The sequence below is a fragment of the Cyanistes caeruleus genome, chromosome 1 (genome assembly GCF_971803275.1).
Source record: "Cyanistes caeruleus chromosome 1, bCyaCae1.hap1.1, whole genome shotgun sequence".
NCBI classification, from domain to species: Eukaryota; Metazoa; Chordata; class Aves; order Passeriformes; family Paridae; genus Cyanistes; species Cyanistes caeruleus.
This window is the reverse complement of record NC_141701.1, coordinates 66,468,873-66,485,951: the sequence shown is the minus strand read 5'-3', so window position 1 is coordinate 66,485,951 and position 17,079 is coordinate 66,468,873. Positions and strand designations below refer to the sequence as shown.

Genomic DNA, 17,079 nt, shown 5'->3' with positions numbered 1-17,079 from the left:
TAGGCCAAGAAATAAAATAACTGGGACTTCTTATACATTGGGTTTCTTGGCAAATGCATGCCAGAAATTGTCATGCTGTGTTTAAACAAAAAACACACAGATTGTCCCAGGCCTGGAGGACTGAGCTTCTGCAGAGGTCTACATGTTCCTGTTGTTTAAGTGGGATCCTAAACAACTGATTTTGATAAATTGGAAAATATTCAATTTCAGGCATGGGAAGTTATGTCTCTAATGTCTGGTGTTTTAAGCAGCTAAAATTACATGCTAGCAGGCCCCGTGCTCTTACTTGTTACTCTTCTGATGTGTCCAAATTCCAAGATAAAATTATAAATTCAGTAACTGGCATTTAGAAAAGCCTAAATTTCTTAACTCATTATGCAGGAAGATTATCTCAGAATGGCAGTCATCTCAAAACTGTATTTTTATACAGCTTGAAAATTAAGACTGTATTAGACTTGAATATATCACATTTGACCAGTACATTGTCACAGAACCTATCTTAAACATTCAAAGTGTCATTATCACTATTATTATTGTTCGTTACATAGACTAATTGGAGCCCCATGCTCCTGCCAAGGTTCTAGAGCCAGTACAAATGGAACTTTCCAGTTAACGTTTTCCTATATTGTTCAAAACCTGCAAAACCTTTCAAAACCACCTTTAAAAAAAGACAGACCTCTTTCTTCAAATTCTGCTCAGAGGGGCTTTTTCTTTGTTTGAAAAGAACAAAGAACCATATTTTAAATTTGCAATCAGACTGAGACTGAAAACAAATGCAGCCATATAACCTGCTGTGAAACAGAAAGTATAAGAAGTTATTTTATGAACAGTGTTGCAACTGAAAACAATTTTTGAGCAGATAAATAGGAACCTTCTCATTAAATAACAGACTAGAGCAAAGTCAGAATGACCAGGGCTTGCCTGCTTTTCTTCAATTTTATACACTTTGTCTCATCATTAGTCTTAGCAAAACACTTACATCTGGTGTGGAATTGTTACCTTTCAGGCAGCCCATAGCTACAAGATTTGAGAATGTGGGCGTGAGTGTGACAAAATTAAATATGACATACTTTTGTGTGTTATAGACTGAGAGGCAAACAGACCCAGCATCAGTGAGTAAATATTGAATGAATGCATCCCCCTGAGCTGCAGATTTGGTTGTTTGTGAAGGGACTCTCCAATGGATGGCAATGTCTAAGGGAAAACAGTCAATAACCAGCTTGGTGCTGGGCAAAATACATCCACCTCCTCCTCTGCCATGACCTACAGGAGAGTGCACATCTGCCTGTCAGGTGCAGTGTAACCAGGAGCAGTCCCCTGGGGCATTCACAGCTCTCCTGTGAGCCACCAGTCTAGCTAAGACTGGGACACAGGCTTCAACCATGCACTTCCCATGTCTGAGGAGACAGCTGAGTGTGTGTGCTGAATGTAAGAGTCCTCTGCTATCAGCCTTCTCCTCAAGTAGTTATCAAAGGAACATGTTCAAGCCACCTACTAACCTTCTCTTGGATAGCTGAGCTCTTAGAGAATTATGTCTTTTGTATTCATATTGTCCTTTTTTTGGTTCATTTCTAAAATTTCTCTGCATCTTTTCATAGTTCTTTCAACATCAAAGACACTAGAATCAGAAACAAATGCCAGGGGTCTCTTCAATAGCTCTGCACACAGGCAAACTTCAGCCTCCATGACAGTGGTATGCATCTTCCTAGATATTTACCCAAAACCAGTGTTTGCTTGTTCTCTGTTTGCTATTAGCTTTTGAGGCTCTTCCTTTCCTTTGGCCATCTTCCACTATTTCCTGTACATTGCAAGTGGGAGTGCCTAAAGAATGAGGAGTTTTCAAGCCTAACTGATGGTTGAGTGTGAGGCAAAATGACAAATATTAATTTGGACTCTATTCTTGATGCTAAAAGACAGCAGGGAATAAAGAACAAAGTCATAGTAAGCAAATTGCCTGGAAGAAAAAGATGCTGCCACTGACTACAGCAAGTCACCTACTGTGTTAACAAGCTGGACCTTCATTAGTGTTTTTAGGTTTAGTGTGAATTTTCTCCACTCAAAAAAATATTTTCAATCATGCAAGGAAGGAGAGGCCAACTTCATTCACTTTTTTTCAGGGCAACACAGATGCCGACCTAATGTGAATGGAGCCCTGCTCACAAAAGAGCTGAAGAGCAGAGACTGGGCTGTGTGACCAGGAACACTCACTGCCATCCCTTTACCAGGGTCCTGAAACATCCAGCTCCCTCTTTCAAGGAATGATGGAATGTAAGCAATCCAAAATGAAACATCTGTGAGCATGGAAAGCTGGGAACATGAACAGCCTCTGTCAGAGCAAGATGCACAACCTGCATTATGCAGAAATATGGTGGGGAAGGCATGAGGCTCCTGGAGCAGCAGGGTGATAGCGGTTATGGAGAAAAATCAAAACAGTGTACAAATTAAATGGTGAGGGGCTCTTTTTTTTTCTTTTTTCTTTTTTTTTTTTTCTTTTCTTTTAATTAACCACCTTGTTTCCAACCACACCATCTGTGGTATCATGTTTGGTCTTCATAAGTTACTCTCAAAAGAATGATAATTATGAATTTAGTAACAAGATAGTAATTTTAATATTTCCTGTAATATGCTTCTAAAGTCTTATCCATATGTTTTCAGAAGACTGTATCATAGACAATCAGTGGGAAGCCAGGAACATGATAATAAATGCCTGTGGTAGAAAAGCTAAGAAAGAAAATAATGGTGATCTCCCCCAGGCCTGTTTCCTGCACTCTCTCTAAGGCAGTAGGTGATAACATGTTTTCATGTGCAAGTATCTGGTCACTGGAGCAAAAAAGGCAGCCTCTACCATGAGGAAAATGGGAAAAATAGAGGCATATGAACATGAAACAACATCAAAGAAGAGAATAAACAATTTTCCTCCTTAAAATCATAGTTTTAGGGTAGCAGCAGCTTCAAATGAGAAACAGGCTGTGTGAGCTGTCTGACATACAACATTACATTACATTACTCTGAGTACAACATGATGACCCACTCTAAAAGCTGCAGAGATGAGTTTGAGAGCTGGTACCACAATGATAGGAAAAAAATCTGCCCTAAATCTGGGGAGAGTTTTTGACAATTATCTATTCAAAAATACTTCAAGCACAACAAGAATAGCGTCCAAAGCACAGCTTGTAAACTGCCATCATTTATTAAAGTGAGGGCATTTTGAGACCTGGGCGATCTAAAACTGAGCCTCTGGGAAAAGGAAACAACCAAGAAATGAAAGAGTCAGAGAGCACTTCTGTAAAAGGTAAACCATTTCAAAAAGTTAAAGATGGAAAAGTCTTGCTAGGTCATGTAAGTCAGTGCCCTTACAAGTGCATGAGAGAGAGTGACAACAACAAAAGCGCTCTGGGCTTGAACATCACACAGTGGCTGAGGTTGCAGTGACAAATTACAGAGAAAATGGCCAGCCACCTCCAGGGAGGGTCTCTGCTGTGACCTCAGGGGAACCAGAAACACAGGGCTTGCTTAATCTTGGCACCTGCCTATTGCATCTCTCTTGGGAAGAGAAGTATCTTGGAAAGACAATCCTAAATATCCCCCTAAAGCTATTCCTTTTCCATTGCTGATAAATAAAAGACAGTGAAAAATTCCAGGTATGAGAGGAAACCAGGTCAGTGAGGGAGAAATGGGAGAGAATTTGGTAATGGATTGGATCCTTCTGGCCCAGCTATGTTTCCAATTATTTGTAGGAATAGGTCAGTGACAGCAATGCAAGCTGCTTCGCTCAGAGGTAAAAGAACCCAGAAATGAGCAGCAGCAAATAGAAAAGAAATTGGAGAAAATAGGTGAAAAGAGAAATGACAAGGACAGGAGAAACCTAGCTGAATTTATGTTAACTCAAGCAGTACTGGGGAATAAGAATGTCTTTCATAAATGTCCTGTATGGGAAAGGAAAGCCTCCCAGAAAGTAGTTTCATTCATAAGTGAGAGGAAGATGAAAAATCCAGTATTTCTTCTAAGCCCAAATCACTTTCCCCCCCCCCCCCCCAAATAAAACGGAAATAAAAAAGGATGTAACAATTGGGAAATATTTAAAATCCTATCTGAATATCCAAATAGCTATTATTATGGTGCAGGTTGTAGGAACAGTTGGAAATTTTGAATATCCACCATACAGATCAGCTGGTCTGGTTGCACTCATCCTCAGGTGATGAGGGAATTAGCCAGTTAATTTACTGAACCATTGGCAATTATTTTTGAAAGTCATGGAGAACTATGGAAGTCCCAAAGGCTGGAAATAAAGCAAATATAGTATTGATTTACACAGAAGGAAGAATGATCTTGGCAATTACTGCCCAGCACTTTTATCTTCAATCTCCAGTAAAATAATCGACCCAGCAGTACAAAAAGAGCTATTAGAAAACTTCAAGAGGGCATTGGAAACATGAGCAACAAGTGACGTGGGATAAAGAAAGAATCCATTCTAGAGGGAGTTATTGATGTTTTCTACATAGAAGACTAGAATCAAAAGGTAAGGGATAAAAGTAATTAAATGGGAACAGAAGCCTCCCTTCAGCAACACTTAAGCTCATGCTTAAATCTTTCCAAGTCCGTTTTGAGCAACCACTGCATGAAAGGACAGGCTTGTTTGCATTCACAAAGTTCACCAACGAGCATAAACAATTTGCTTAATAAAGACCTACAGGAAGAGCAACAGCAGAAGGGAGAGTGATAAGAAGCCCTGCACAAAACTGGAGTGAAGACTGATGAGGTAGCAGGAGCAAGATGTTCACAGGGTTCCTTCCAGTTTTGACTCTGAGTAATACCTTCATTAGAAATGCAAAAGATGTTGCAAAGTGCACACTCAGGAACAGAAGAGAAAGGGCAAAAATACAGCAATACATATGTATCTAGAGAATTAAGAGTGAGAAGTAACAAAAGGGAATTCAATGTAAAACAAAACCTGCACTAACCCCTACTAACACAATACAAAGCAAAAAGAATAAGAAACCCCAAATAAATAATATCAGGCGCTCAGGAAGAACAAAACTGGACAGAAAATTGTTCACTGCTTGTAAATTATGGATAAAGCCAGTAGATCATAGTGAAGAGGGGTGATGGACTTTCTTACCTGCTCCCTGCTGGGGCAGGGGAACCCACACTGAGAGCCCTCATTAGATACCAGCAAACCTAATTAGAAAAACTGGAGAGGGTCCAAAGAAAAAAAGGCAAAAAAATGAATAAGGTGTCAAGGTACCACATTTGAGGAGAGACTATGACATTAAAGTTTCATTTTACAGCTTTGCTGTGTTACAGGACTTCAATCGTGCCATCCATTGCATGTCCTATGCAGAGAATATTGCAGAATGGGTTAGGGAGCTGCTCACACGCTATCTCTTTTTCTGATGCCTGTAGCTCCATTTCTGGCACAGAGAAAAAGAATTATGAGTTTTCTACAGCCCAAATACCTCCACACAAAATGGAAAGGTAAAGAGTGAGATTTTGTTGTGCTCCTTGCAGAGATCAGATGTCACAGCTTAGAGAAAAGGGGAGTGACACAGATTTAAGCCACGCATTCCTGCTTCTGAACCTGAATGACTCCAACATTTTATATACATAAGACAAAATTACCTTTTAGATTGCCCTATGGACTATATAATTTCTACAGCCTTACCTTAGATAGATTTTAACAGCATGTCAGATGTATCCCTAGTACCAGGGTTCAGGGTTGGGAGCCCCTAAAGAATATTAAGCGCAGCTTCTGCAATTATTTTATAACTTTACTTTTTCTTACTGATGGTAATAGAAATTTTTCACCTTAAATTATTTCTTTTATTTCTTGCCATCTCTCACTCAGATCATCCCAATTATTTATCATTACTCCTTGCTATTTTTAATGCTTAACATCTGTTTGAAGAATGCATACTTAAGCCTTGAAAAAGAGCGACATAGTAATTCTGCCAGTTTATTGAAGAAAATTATAGGTAGACAATGGTGAGAAAATAGTGTCAGAATAACATAGAAATGAAGGAACATATACAGAAAAATGGAAAAATCTGATACATTAAATACCAATCTAACTGCTTGGCAAAAGGTCATGTAGGTGGTCAGCTATCATTTCTAAACCCCTTACTTAAATCAGACACAGGCCAGAGTTGACAAAAAACTTAATAACCATTAATGACCTCGTGCTGCCAGCTCAGGTCTGATTATTAGCAGGTAGCTGTCCAAAAGAGGTGTGGGCTCACATACATGCAGAAAACAGCAGGCTGCCTGATTACCTACTGCTAAACAGGTCAAGACAGATATGAAATATCTTTTTGATGGCTAAACATCATCTCAGAATTCAGGACCGAGAGCTGTGCCCGAATGATGTTGAGAAAGAGCACTCTAGCTGCATTCACTCTCTGGCATTTCTCTTTGGGAGAGGATTTACCAGGGGTGCTACAAAAGACTCCAAAGCACCTCCTTTTGCCTGCCTGCTGCTGCATGGCTGTATCCTGACATGGAGGTGGAAAAGCAGCTGTGCTTCTTCAGGGTCCTTTGCCCTTATCACATCTCCCAGCCCCATTTCAATCTTCCAGTAATATTGTCAATCCCCCAGCTTTTCTAGATATAACTAAAACCACCATAATGATGCACAGTTATGGCTGCTGTAGGATATTGTTTCCAAGATCTTATTTTCATTTTTGCCGAAATATCTGTATCTTGAGCCAAAACTTCCCAAGACTGCTCTACGCCTGAGGGAAAATTTTGTTTTGTCTTTTTGAAGGCTTGATCAAATGCTGTACAGCCAGGGGTTTAGAACAAGGAGACAAAAGGAAAAGGATGTGGCTTTTTTTATAACAAAGATAGTTGCGAGTTTATTTGAGCTTTCTTTATAGTTTCAGCCACAAAGAGATCAACTGCAGAAATGTTTGACAGGATGGTGGCTTTTACAGAAGATATTATGAGGTTTTGAAAGTCATACTTAGTGACGCAGGGAATTTTGTGCACACGCTCTCCTCTCTCAGCTCCAGCACCTCTAATAATACAACTTCCAAACAACATTCTCTGAGAGGGCTGCTTGCTGTCTCAGTCTTTCTGACTTTGCCTTTTTTAATTTTGAAATCCTTCATTTTAGATTCAGAAAGCTGTTGTGAGTTAAAGAAATGCTTGTGTAATCTATCTGCATTCAAAACAAAGGAATGAGAATGGAAAGAAATACAAAAACTTCATCTCACAAAATATATTCAAATCCTTCAACAATATTAAGGTATCATTATCCTTGTGGGTTACCTATTTACTTTTGACACTTCTTTGGCTTAATCTCTGCCTAGATGAAACACTAACTTGTGACCAGTTATAGTTCCAGCCTCTTAGGAAAAAAAATAATCAGGCAATGGTTAATAAAAGCAAGCAATAGGTTATTTTCCATCAAGTCAGCTGCAGAATTTCTTCAACCAAAATGCCTGACACAGCAGCTATCACATTTCTGAGGACTCTCCAAAGATTTACAGCAATTTATTCTCAAAAAAAATTAAAATTAAATCTGATTTTAGGAGCAAAGAGATGGGGGAATTATTGCCTGGAGGATTGAAAGAAAAAAACCTCACTGAAATTCTGGGTAATAAAGTCAGAGTCTTTCGGCTTTGGCCGTTCACCGGTGGTGTTTTTCAAATACATATACATTAAAATATATTAATATTTCTACTGGTCTGTGAGGTATTACTGACTCTGCCACAGTCTGCCATTCCTGAGGAAGCAGTCTCAGGTGCCAGTGACATGCTTCAGCAGCTACGCAAGGCCTTCCAACTCACCAAGGTGAATTAGAAGCCTAGCAGCACTGTGTTTAATATCCCCCTTGGAAAGGTACAATTCTGTTAGCAATGTAGCACTCAGGAGCCCCTTCAGAATCCTAGTCTGGAAATCCCTAGGCCATCCTATTTCTTCATGCCTTTATGAGCTGGCTGCTCCCTTCCCTCAGACGTCCTGAGGCAAGAATGCCTGCTCCCCGAAATAGCTCAGAGCTGACATCTTTACCTGTGATGCTTGCTCAGCGCCACGGTCTCTGATGCACAAATGAAGCAGCAGTGCTGAAATGAAAGATAAGAATTTTTTAATTGCAGTCGATGAACTACTAGGATTTTGAATCCTTTTTACATCCTCAGCAATTTTTTATTAGCATCGCTTTGAGAAACAGTAAAAAAAAATAAAAAAAGTAGTTCACGGATTCTTTTGGGCTTCACTCTGATTTTGGGGTTGAGCTAAATGTTAAATCGCTAAGGACTAAAAATATTTCTTCTAGATTTTCTTTCAATTTAAAATAGTGGGCAACAATGCAATTTCACTCCTCTTTAGCTGGCACTGGTCAGGCTACATGGCAATTATTCTGTCCAGCTTTGCGTCCCCAGACACAAGCATGTTTACCAACAGAGTGAACTAAACATAGAGTCACCAAGACCCTTCTTGCTATATGAGATAAAGCTGAGGAAACAAGGCTTGTTCGTGCCAGGGGGAAAAAATAAATCTACCTACCAGCAGCCTGCCAGTACTTACAAGGAGGTTTTTGGGAAGATGGAAACAGGCTCTTCACTGAGATGTGTGATCATAGAACGACCAGAAAATGAATAAGGGAGTGTCCAGACAGGATATAAGGAGAAACTTTTCCACCATGAGAAAGTCAGACCTTGGTGCAGATTATCCAAAAAGTTTGTGTAGGCTCTATCTTTGAAGGCTTCCAGTGCCTGACTGGATAAACCCATAGAAGCTAGCTCTGACTTTCAATAGGCTCTACTTGGAGGTAAGATCTTCCTAAAGCACTTCCTTCCAGACTATGTGGTCTGGACTAATTTCTGGCTCTCTCTAGCAGTGCACACTACAAACTAATCTACATTGTGGCCTCAGCCTGTGGTGACTCTATACAGTGATTATCTTAGTGGAGCTCAAGGACTTGGGGGAGGTATTGAAGACCTTCCTCCTCTTTTGCTGAACATCTGGGGGTTTCAAGAAACACTGCCTTCAAGCTCTGGAGCATTCTTATAGCCCACAGTGTTAATGCCTAGTGTACTGACACTGCATTCAAGCCCATCCTTTAGATATCCTGGATGAGTCTGAATTATTTTGGTCCTCATATTCTGTTTTATAAAACAGAAACACCCACAGAAAGATGCAGAAAACTTTCACAGAGATTTTAATCCAGTGCCATGCTACAGAAGGCTGCTTTGTCCTGCTTTCCATTTGCACAGCTCCTAGAAGTACAGTGTGCCACAGGGATATGCAGCTAAGGCTTTAGCTGGGTCTCATAAATATGGGTGTTTCCCTAAGTATTTGTTGATGTGCTTTATCACTCTGTTTGGAGCCATTGGCCATTTAAAAATGCTATTATTAAATGCTTATGTAGTAGCAGTCATCCAGTTCTGCAAAAGGTGCTTCTCCAGCCATAACAACTCTGCATTGAAATATCTAATGATTTGCACAAAACCATTTTTGTGGTTACTGAACAAACACAGACAGCCTCACATCTGTCAGAAACAGCATGCTAAGCCAGAGATTTTGCTTTCTGAGAGTAAGGGGACACACCAGAGACTTCTCTGTCTAAACTGGGAAAGTTATTTTCAATATGACTACTCTCTGCCATACGAGGCAGTGGAGGTGGAGGTGTTCAGGGCTCAGGGATTGATCTCTTCCATGTTCCCACTGCTGGAGGGGACTTAAAATGTTTTATCATCCTGGCCTTCTTATTCAGCCAAGCAAAAGTTTCTCCACATAGCAACACACAATCCTCTGCTAGAAAGTTAATGTAAGTCCCAGAGCTGTGGTGACAGTCCTGAGGACTGCAAAAATTGCCCCAGATTGTAGCCAGATTCATGAATATACCAACATGTTTTAAACAGGCACTCTCCCCATCCAAGCTCATGCCCCTGTTATATCTGAGCATGCAGCCACAGGCTGCCTGCCCAGACAGCCGAGGACAGTGATCTGGGAAGCACACTGAACTCCTCCAACCAAACCCTTCCACAGGGAATGATGTGACAGCAAGAGAGGTTCCATTGCCAGCTCTGGCACAAATTCATGGCATGTTCTGCTGCAGCTGTCTCCCTGCCAGAACTCAATACAGGGCTTGGTTTGGATTACCTTACTGCAAAGTTTCAGAGCAGAAGGAACTATGACATTGTTTAATGGAACCTCTCATGTATCAAAATTACACCTTTTGTACAAAATAGAGAGTAGACCTGGATTTGATTAAAGACACCTGCTGGACAGGCATTTGTGGCACAGAAACCTCTGCCTGGAGTGCAGACTTTGGCATCAGGAGCTGCATTGCTGTTTGCCTGGGACAGAAAACCATCTGCAGTATCTGAAGAAGGAGGGAATAATAGCAGCCTTTTCTTTCCCTCTGCTGGCAGAAAAAAGAGGAGGATTGTAGCCTTGTGCTCATACCAAGCCTTCAGAGCTTGGTGCCTCATACTTCCTTCAGTAAGGGACATGTAACTAGAAACGATCATATGGATATTTCTCTTCCTTTTTTTCCCCCATTGTTTGAATTTACCTCCTTTATCAGTCTCTGTGCAAATATTTTAGATTAGAACAAGTGTTTGCAGCCTGGTGATATAGTCATGACAACAACGTTTTATAATGAATAGACTTGACAGCCCTCTAACTATTGACTCTCACATTAAAAAAAATGGATGGAGATTTCCAGCAGAATAATTATACACATGTAAAACCAGTGATTAATGAGATTTTTCTAGGAGAGCTAAAACCACTGAATCATAACATGCAACTTTCATATCAAGGGTAACAATCACAGTGTCAGGAACTTGTAGCCTTGCATAAAAACAAAAGCCCAAAATCTGTACTCTTTTTACAATCCACTAAAGCTATCAATTTCTCTGAAGCGGCGTGGAATATGTGTCAGGGGGAATTTATGCTGCACAGTTTCACATTAGTTATTATCCTGATATCAGCTCTGCATTGTGAGGCTTCCAGTTGATCCAGTGGCCCCCATACAAATCAGCCTGTTCACATAAAATAATTATTCACCTTTGCATACTTCACCTTCCAACCTCCAAAAACATTCTTGTAAAGCTTAAAAAGGACAAAGCTTAAGAGCTGGCTGGGACTTTTGTTGTTTGCAGACTTAGCCCTTAAATATGTTGATGCCAAGGACAGAGAATGGGGAGACATAGAGCCTGCCTCCACATACCAAAACCCATCATGTGCTTCTACCACTTCTCATTTGCCATGGACAGGAAGACAAAATATGGAAATAGTGCAGGAAAGGTCATTCTCCAGTTACTTCAAACCCAGCTGAAGCTCTGATCTGCCAGATGTCTTACATGCAAGCTGAGGTTTTTCATGAAATTCTGTATCAATTTCCACACCAAAGAAGTTCAGATAAGCTTACACCTCTGCCTGAACCTCCAAACCTTTTGAAGTTTGCCATCACTGCAGTTTTTCTCCCATACTGCTGTTTTCCCTCACTCTGACTTAGCTCTTAACAGAACTACCCAGCCCTGATAACCATGAAGAAAATGATAGGAAAGAGGACTTAAAAATAGAAGCAAAAGTAGTGTTTTCAGAAATTACAGGCTGGCACATGGAGAATTATGGCCAGTGATCCAGGGAAATCCTAACATAGGATATCTGGTAAGTATGACTTTGAGCACATGCCAGTAAACCTAATACAGGCATTTGCTTGTGTTATTTTGTACCTCTGCTCATGCTGAGCTGTTGTGCTCAACCATTTAATCTGAGATGGCAGAAGGAAGACCTACATTCAGAGAGATGTGGGCCTGGAAGTCAGGAGATAGCTTTCAATTTCCAGCCCTGTTGCCTGCTGCCCTGGGCAGGTCACCTCACCTCTTACTGTCCTGACTGCACACAGAGGAGTCAGAAGATCTCTCTCTTTCCTAGGCTATGGTGAGGCTTCACTCATCTTGCACCAAAGATGATCTTCCAGTGAATTGCTAGCATGTTTGACTAATATGAAGGTGGGCTAAATTTTGGTGCTCTTATTCATCTTGGAACATGTGAAGCCCAATTTTACCTCCTGTAAAGCTGGGATCCTTAAAGAAGTAGCATCAACACCTTCTTTGGTTTGATGGTAGAGAAAACTGAGAGGGCATAGGTGAAATTTTGAATAATGAAAATAAATTAGGAAATTGAACTGTTGCCTGCAAACCAGAGGCACAATTCCCTAGAGTGCTTTTTCCTGGGGCCAGGAGCACAATGGCTATTTGTTATCAGCAGAGGTGTAGTGCTGCCATGGTAATTGAAACAGACTGCTCCCTCCGGCATACACCAAGCAGCAGTGGTTTGCTGTGAGGGGGGGGCTAGACAAGAAGGAGAATGGGAGAAAAAACATGTAAAATATGGGTAAAAGTGCCCATGAATATCTAAAAGCGTGACCTCATTGTGTTCAGCATCACACCTAGCCCAGCAATGCCACAGGTGGCAGATCAGCAGTGCCTATTTACCTGCAGCTTTGCTTCCAGGAGAGCAGTGCTTGCCTTTCACTCACACAGCTCTCCCTCAGGCTGACAGGTTGGCAATTGCTGCTTGATCGCTGGAATATTTTATGCAATAGGAATCTCCTGCAGGGATGTGGTAATGCAGTCCTGGTGTCTCCCTTGGTTTCTCCAGCTGTTCCATGCCCAGCTGTACCTTTGAGCATTGTAAAGTGTTAGATGTTGATCATGATCAAAACATCTATGGCTGGAAGAAAAGAGAGAGATTTGCTTCACTTCTCTGTGGTCAGGACAAAGATGGACAGTATTTTGTTGGTAATAGGGTTTTCTTCTGTTTTATGTTCTTTTAATGTACTCCCTAGATTTATTCTCTGTTATCTCTCACTTTGTAGAAAAAGACCTGTGGATTTCCTTCAGCTCTCTGCCAATATCTACATAAAACTTCTGGATACATAAAAACATGTGGACAGAGCACCAAAAGAAGCACTCTTGACCCTTTATTTCATTGTTAGCAATTGGGAGCACTGTTACTGCTCAGAATAACAGAGATATTCAAAGTGTGCTGGATGCTGGTGGGCAAGACTCAATAGCATGGCTCCAGCCCTGGGTGAGCATGATGAGGGACACTGGCACACCTCAACAGGTGAAGAGACTCAGATCTGGGCTTTGATGAATGGTCCTACTCACAGGCTCCTACTCACTGAAGCCCAGAGTCAGATGTAGACCTCATGTCTCAAATTATCCCTCTTAAAAATAATATTCCTAGGATGTTTGGACCAAAGAAACAGCAGCAAATAGCTACAATTCTGCAATTATTTTTCTTAATGCACACAGTATTTCATGACATCTCAGAAAGGAACCTGGATGCTAAATTCCCATTTCCTTTACAAAGGCTGTTGCAGGAATGCATTGGTGGAGTGATAATGAAAGCCAGCAGATCATTTCATCATTTTGACTTCCAGGGTGGCAATAATAAAGCTCTGGGCTCCTGTTTCATGCTGTTTCCAAATGAACAGCACTTCTTTTGCAGCCACTGAGCTGGACATTTGCTGCATCATGCTGTCCTGGAAGCTCACCAAGAGATTGAGAACCACTCTGGATTTTTTCTCCCCCTCACATCTTTACTAGATATAAAAGTTTTACAGGCCAGATCCTGGAGTAGAAGTTTCCTTGCCACCATTCCTGACCTGTTAGTCATGAGCAAGTCCACTTCTTCCATAACAGAATCATGGGATGCGGTGCGAAGATAAACAGGAAGCAGCAAAAGCTATTTTAATTACCAAAGATGGAACATATTTGGAGGACAGATATAAAATCTACTGATCTCAGTGGAAGCCTTTTCCCACTGAACTAAGCAGGCTTTTGATCAGATCCCCAATTAAGGAAAATGGTGTTTCTGCTATTTAGCTCTTCTTCACTGTAGGCTGATCAACCTCTGCCTTTGTTGCTCATATCAGAGTTGGCCCTCTGACCAGCCTGGGCAGAAACACTGGCTCCTTGACTTGGCTGGTCATTCTGCCTTTTACTTCACCTCTCCATTTCCCTGCTGCTCTTCCTGGTTGCTCTATGCTCTTTTTGCTGACTCCCAGGAGAAGAGACAAAGTTTTACAGAGAGGCAGTGAAGCTGAAATGGCTGCTACTGAGAAAGAAATCCCTGGGTCTTCACAGCCCTGCAGAGTTGCTGAAAAGTACAATAAAGATGAGTGTGGTGAAGAATGTATAAGAATGGAGATTGCTTTAAAGGGCCCATGAGATTGATATTGCTCACAAACCATGAGACACCACCTCTCTAAGTGGCAGGGACTGTTTCTCCACTCTAAGAGATCCTTATCCTCCTCAGGACATCTGCAGGAGACCATTTCTGTAAATTGCAGTTCAAAAGTCTGTCACCTGATGCGACTCCTGGGGGCAAAAGCAGCACCACTTCAATGCTATCCCAGCATGAAAAAGTTAATAAAGTACATGTCACTGAGAAACCAATTGTACCTGCAAGGTAAGAAAAGGTCACACATGAATGCATGAAAACTGGACATGCTACATAAACTGTTGATTGAAATCTGCTTTTCACTCGTATGCGAACACATTGAGTACAAACAGGATCAGGACACAAAGAAAAATAAGACTGAAAATTTTTTACATTAATGAACTTTAGCTAGATTTTCTTTCACTTTATTTTTTCCATGGTACACTGGCTACTTAGATGTTAGGTGGGCTGGAGATACTTTCTCATTTTTCTAGTAATTAAAATACTGAGACCAATGTTATGTACAAAAGAAATAAAATAATTTGGGTTACTGGCTTCTTCTTTCCTGATGTAAAATTCTGGAAGAATTTGATGGCCTCTCCTCTGAATTTCAAAGCAGATGTTACTTGGTGCCAGCAGTTGGATCAGTCTGTGGTGTAAATGATGGTGAGCACAGTGACAGTGCTGTTGATTTCATTACGGCAGCTCCTATAACACTGTGTCATGTGCTTTATGGTCTTAAAAATAACAATTGCATAAGCACAGCCTGCAGTGCCAGAAGTCATATTATCTCCAGGACAAAGAGAGATGCATATGGACTTAATGAAGAGAAAGTGCAGCATTGGTTAAGACTGTAAATGAAATAGGAAATTGTTTCATCTAGAGGAGCATATTGGGTGCCATTGCTTTGTTATCTGATTTCCTGTTGCACTAGTAGAGACAGCGTGTTTTAATTAAGGTTTTATAAAGACTTCATTGAGAAAAGATTTATGGAACCAGATTCTGTTATTGCAGTTCTATCAAAACCAAAGGGCTGTGTGGAATTGCCTAAAATTTTCCAGAATTTCCTTTTAAAAGCATGCTGGTGAAAAGCTATGATTAAAATATGCAAACATAGCCTTTCCATATAGTCATATGACACTTCTGTCATCCTGATTTGAAATAATTTTTTGTCTTTTTAACAAATTTCATGTTGTATAATATAGTAGATTGCACATAGTCAGAAGCATATTCATAGCACTCCAATTTGCCCTTTGTATGTTTTGCACATTATACAGTGCAATATAATGCAAAACGAGAAGTCAAATCCATAAGGAAACAGATCTAACTGCTTTAAAAGCACTTGTTTCTGTGGATAATTGAAACATCTTTCAACATAGTTCTTATTCACAGGAGTGATGCTCTCCAGCAAGTCAGATGTTCATCTTCCTTCATAGCTTAGATTCAAATCAGAGGAAAAATGAAGAACAGGAAGTCAGGAAAGCCATTTAAGAAGACAGGAAAGCTAGAAAAGTGTTTTTACCTTGACACTAACAAATCTAGAAAGGCACAGAAAAGGTTACTGCAAGACAGTGTGCACATGAATACATGCGCACACACACAGAGCCATGCAGTATGGTATAATCTTTGCTCAGTCTCCGTATATTTGGTCCCTGGCTCCATTTTGACAATTGATGAAATGACATACACTGAAAGTCCTTTTTGTCCAAAGTTTGCAATTGCAATACACAGGATATGAAAGAAGCATCATGACCTGGTGAAACCAGACCCAGAAAAAACCTCACTGTTTTCAGTTCACAAAAAAATGTGAAGTCCCTTTTTTGTAAAGAGTTTAAGCTCTCCCATGAGAGCTGAATGCCTAAATGCCTTTGAAGATTCACCCCTAAACAACAGCTCCAAGGACCCAAAAAAACATATAGCTGAGGGACATACATAAGCCAGATATTTCTAATGTGCTAATTGAATGCTTTACCCACAAAAATCAGCTTCCTTCCCACCTGCATGAGACTGCTGCTCATGTGGCATTCACTGCCTTATGTTCCCCTGCGATAACAGGTTGTAACCGTATGCACAGTAGTCTAAGCTTCTCTCAAGTAACAAAATTATTAAAAACCAAATAGTGTTCACTACCACAGCTTGCTTCAATAGCCAAAATTGTAGAAACAAAAGAAATCCTCTTTCATTTCTTATTGAATGCTTTGATGGTGTTAGAAGGAGTGTCCTGGATTTATTTATTTATTATGTTATATTAATAAAGCAAAGAATTATAGGGAACTGAAAAGCTTTGAAGAAATGCCTTTCAATCCAAACCAAAAAAGATTATTGTGAGTAAGCCTAAACTCTTTACAAAAAAAAGTAATTTAAAATGACCAGAGCAAAGTCAATGTTCACTGTTATAGGCTGCATCATTCATACAGCACAAGACCACTGCTGAATAACCTAGAGTTGTTAAGGCCCAGATTTTGCTCAGAGTAAGGTCTTTATCAGAAGTGGCAGTAGAAAATTGTGCAAATGCCTGAAAAGCACATAGAGATGATGCCATGATACCAACAGGCTATGGAATATTTCTCCTTCTAAGCTATGTGCCATTTTATTTGAAGGTCAGACCACCTTCAGTTAAGAGCAAAAGCTGTAGTTCCTGTAACAGAATAATTAATTAAGATTCAAATGAGGGGTGAGTTTTTATTAATCACTCTGCTATCTTTTTCCCAAACCATCATACTGGTATGTGGAAAGATTGTTAGCCATTTCTTAAGTCAAAATTGTTTAAATTGCCTTCGCATTGGCATTGACAAGACCATCCTAAAGTCTCTTTTTACTAAAGCACACTGCTCTTTCTCATTGAATTAGTGCCAAGGGTGTATGGAGTCCTGCCCAGACAAATTAAACAGGGAA

At 40.4% G+C, this 17,079-nt stretch overlaps 1 long non-coding RNA gene across 1 annotated transcript in view; it reads left to right on the top strand.

Annotated features, from left to right (window-relative positions):
• LOC147655557 (uncharacterized) overlaps nucleotides 1–14,741 on the top strand; it is a 31,137-nt gene extending 16,396 nt beyond the window's left edge. The window contains exons 3-4 of the long non-coding RNA XR_015289020.1: nucleotides 2,118–2,448; nucleotides 12,833–14,741. This is a non-coding gene — a long non-coding RNA (uncharacterized LOC147655557). The remainder of the gene's footprint in view (nucleotides 1–2,117; nucleotides 2,449–12,832) is intronic.
• Nucleotides 14,742–17,079: the final 2,338 nt, after the last annotated feature.